The 4,287-nt window shown below is 39.9% G+C and overlaps 1 long non-coding RNA gene across 1 annotated transcript; it reads right to left on the bottom strand.

The window, feature by feature from the left end:
• Positions 1–705: 705 nt before the first annotated feature.
• On the bottom strand, positions 706–4,223 carry LOC310842167. The gene is made up of 2 exons (XR_014562956.1): positions 1,333–4,223; positions 706–984 (listed from the first exon to the last, which is right to left on the bottom strand). It is a non-coding gene; the product is annotated as an uncharacterized lncRNA (long non-coding RNA).
• Between the last annotated feature and the right edge of the window lie 64 nt (positions 4,224–4,287).

The following is a 4,287-nucleotide window of genomic DNA, read 5'->3' on the forward strand; positions in this document are numbered from 1 at the left end:
CGGGTCCTTCCCAAGCAATCTGAGACTCTGCTGGTGCACATTTCTCTATGTCTTCCTCTTCATACCTCTTCTGATTCTGGGAGACCAGGAAGGTGGGCGTTCGTCAGAGCAGGAGCGGGAGACACCTTGGCTTCTTCACCAGCCTGACTCATCTCTTGACAGGCTGCTGCCAGCGACTCCCAGCTGGTTGCCCAGGAACGTAGAAAGACGAGGAAATGTTTCTTAACGTCTGCCTTTTTATTCAGTATTCAGTGCAAGTAGATAAATAGGTACCGCTCTGGTGGGAAGGTAAACAGCGTTTCCGTGCACTGCTCTGTTTCGCCAGAAGCGGCTTAGTCATGCTGGCCACATGACCTGGAAGCTGTACTCCCTCGGTCAATAAAGCGAGATGGGCGCCACAACCCCAGAGTCGGTCACAACTGGATTTAATGGTCAGGGGTCTCTTTACCTTACTACTATCAATGATTAATTTGCTATTACTTATTGCCCTCCTTTCCCACCTTGCCTCCAGGAACCTCAAGGCAACATATCTTTATCCTAACAACAACCCTATGAGGTAGGCTAGGCCCAGATAAATAGTGAGCTTCACAGCCAAGTGGAAAATGGATCTGGGTGCTACTAATCCTACAGCCTCAGGAACAAACCAGCAGTGAAGCTAGATGTGTCTTTGCATTTAATGTCCAGGGTTGGTTTTTTTTAAAAAAAAAAAAAAAGAAGGAAGGAAGGAAGGAAGGAAGGAAGGAAGGAAGGAAGGAAGGAAGGAAGGAGAGAGTAGAGGGAAAGAGCATTAGCTGGGGTGGCTGGTTTTTTTTAATTAACCCTTTCCTTCTCTTCCTTTGGACTTGATGAAAATCCTGGCATTTGTATTAGGAGGAAATCTCTCATTACCACTAATGATGACAAGACAATAATGTTGTGTCCTGATACATGCTTCAGCCTGACACCATTTTGAAAGAGATGGATTGCTGTTCATATTCTTCCTTGCTAGATTTTACAAAAAAAAATACACCTATATCAGAGTATACCTGAAGCTTTCCCTACTGATATCATAGACTTCTGCCTTCAAACATCATCAGACCAATATACAGTTTAATTTGCAAAGTGTTTAAATTACCAATTTTGTTATGGTGAATGGCCGAAACAAACAGAAATGAAAACAGGTAATTAAATATCTGATCACCAAAGTACTTGTGTCCCCACTGCTGACTGAGACTGCCTGTAAACCACCTCCCATAAATATATTCTTAGCAAGAAAAATAGCTCAAATGTACAGTTTACTAATTTACCCCTCACAGGGAAATTCCTGCAATTACATGAGAGGAAAATATTTACCGTTCTTTTTTCCTTTCTCTTTTGCTTCCACAAATTTATTGTTTTTAGAATTTTTCCTTCTGCTGAATCATTACCACTTGTTTTCCACAGAACAGATGATTATGTGGAAAGAGCAAAAATAAATACACCTTTTGGATGATTGCCAAAGCCGTTTCTTTTTCCTTCCACAAATATATTTTTGTTTTATATGTTGAAGCTGCTATGCTGGCCAGTTATGGTCTGCATAAAACAAAGAAGGTCCCCCAGGGTATCAGAACAAGGTCAAAGGAACCTCCCAAAGTGGAAATGGTGTAAAAGGTTATTTATGGACAGAAAAGCAAGACTACATGTAAGATGGATAGAGAGAGATGGCTATATCACTATTTACAAACATACATCTGCATTGGAAATAACCACAGCTTTGTGACAATGAGTACTATGGAGCCACTCTTCCCTCAGTATCAGGAATCCCAAGTTTTAAAGCTTTTCTTTTTTAAAAACCAATTATTTTTGAAACCAAGACCAACGCTTTTCCCTCTCCTTTCTCCAAAACAGTTTTAAATCTGATATTTATCCTTGCCACGTACTGTTTTGCATCAACTTGCAGATGCCAGAATGCAACACCTATATGCCATCTGCCATTCTTAAGAACAAAGTAAAGGGGGGGGGGTTCTAATTGGATCTGTAATTTCTTTTGAACTTCCCAATGCTTTCCTGTCTCAGTGGGTTCTTATTAGTTGCAATCATATATTTTTTAAAAATGAAAATCTGCAGTTGGTCCCATTTAGTTCAATAGAGCTTACTCCCAGAAAGGTGGGGATAAAGATTGGATCATCCTGATTATACCAAACCATTCAGGACATTATGGCACGAAACAAGGATTGTAAATTGAAGGTGTGCACTACAGCTATGAGTGATTGCATTTGTTACTGGAGTGAAGACTAAAAGGATTTCAGGAGTGTGTGTGTGTGTGTGTGTGTGTGTGTGTGTGTGTGTGTATAAATGGCAGGCCATTTCCCTACCTCCATATGCTAGGGATTGAACCTCAGACCATCTGCATTTAAAAGATGTGCTCTAGCACTAAGCAGCGGACCCTGTATGCCTTTGTGATTTGTTTTCTGTCAGGGCTGAAGGCCTCTACTGGACAGGAATGCTTGCTGAATGGTGCCCAAGGGGGGGGGGGGAATATTCTATACCAGACGGTACTGGCAGACCACTTAATACTTTTTCCCCCTGCTGTGCTAGATCCTGCATGATTTTTAATTGCATTTTTACAGACATGCCACAGATCAACTGAATGAAGCTCAATGACCTTTGGTGGTCTACAGACCAATTTGGGAAGCCCTGCTTTAAATAAAAGTAACTAACTAAATATAACTTGTTTACTATGAGTTTTTTCCCCCTTTTAGAAAAAAGAATCAGACTAAGGAACAGCAAAATATCTCATGTGGAGCTTACTTTTATGGGTGGTGAGGGGCAAACAAGCCTTGCTGAGGCCTGCAGAGAAAACAGAAAAACTTTCTGTATTAAATCCCCAGTGAAATACTTCAGTAAGGAGCAGTAATCATGAGTCAGCCCTCCTTCATTCTTCCTCTTCCTTTACTGGCCTCCTAGAGTAATTCAACTACACAGTACTCTGTTCCTCTTCTTAATAAATGTTCTCCCCACCACCACCTTCACAATCCCCAGCAGTGAAAGGATTTGTAAGGAGCCAGATGTTTTGACTAATTTGCCATTCATTTCCATAATTGGGTAATACACTGGCTTATTAACTCATACTGAAGACGTAGTGGGTGGATACTGCTGAAGAAATATGACACTGCAGTCGGCAACTCACTGATTATGTGTTGTACCATAACTTGATACAGGTGGAGTTCAAGGGATAAGCTGTACAGCAGTATGGTACTTTTTTTGTCTTGATGCATTGATACTGTAATTCTGTAATGCTCACCCGGGAGTAAGCCCCACTGAGAGCAGTGGATGTGTGTAATTTAACATCTGGGTAGACATGTACTGCTAAATGGATAAATCCATATACTGTTAATGGATAGCTGTAGCTTCCACATGCTATTAAATAGGAGAAGACTGCATCCCTTAAGATAGAAATAAACATCATAATGATGTTCCTCATAATGAGGAAAAGTAGTTGTCAGTGCCTAGACATGCATTGGGAAGCAGCCTGCCCTTTCATATCTGTGTATAGGCTGTGTTTTTTCCTCATTCGGGCAATACTGGAAGCAATATTTCAGACTGCAAATTTTAGGTGGCAATTTCAGTCTTTTTAGAACCAGCCTTTCACAGAGCTGTAGAATATGGAACTGGCCATCTCTATAACCTAGACCACACCTTTACAAGTTAACCAGAAGCCTTTGGACTAAAAAGTCCTATTGCTTTGACCCAAGGTATGTTGATCAAACATTATTTATGGTTATTGGAAGGTAGTTCTACTTCGTTGTTGTACCTGACTGAGTCATACTTAGATTGGGCATATTGAAATCAATGGACACAACTGATTGAATCCCATTGATTTCGGTGGTTCTACTTTAAGTAGGGATGGAGGAAAGATCTGATTCATTATGCATTTAAAGCCAAATCTATCAAATTCACACTTTCCAAAACAGTACACAAACCAAAACACAGCCATCCTTTGAAATTCATAATCATCTGTAATTATTTGTAATTATCCAAAGTATTACAGCCTTAAAAGAAATCAATTTCATTGAAAATCCACAACTTACCAATTGTCAGAGAATTAAATTCACATCTGATGATATGGTGGAACTTAATTCCTTGGCAGAGGAGCAGGATACACATGTTTAACTGCAGAATAACAGCATCAGCAATTGCACATGATGCACATGTAAGAATGTAATATATTTTTATATGAACCTAAGGTTGTTTTTTTAAAAAAAGATTGTTCAGGTACACTTGGCTGGAGGGTAGCAAAACAATCAGTAGCAAAACAATCATAAAATT

Source organism: Podarcis gaigeae (assembly GCF_964106915.1).
Source record: "Podarcis gaigeae genome assembly, chromosome: 3".
Lineage (NCBI taxonomy): Eukaryota > Metazoa > Chordata > Lepidosauria > Squamata > Lacertidae > Podarcis > Podarcis gaigeae.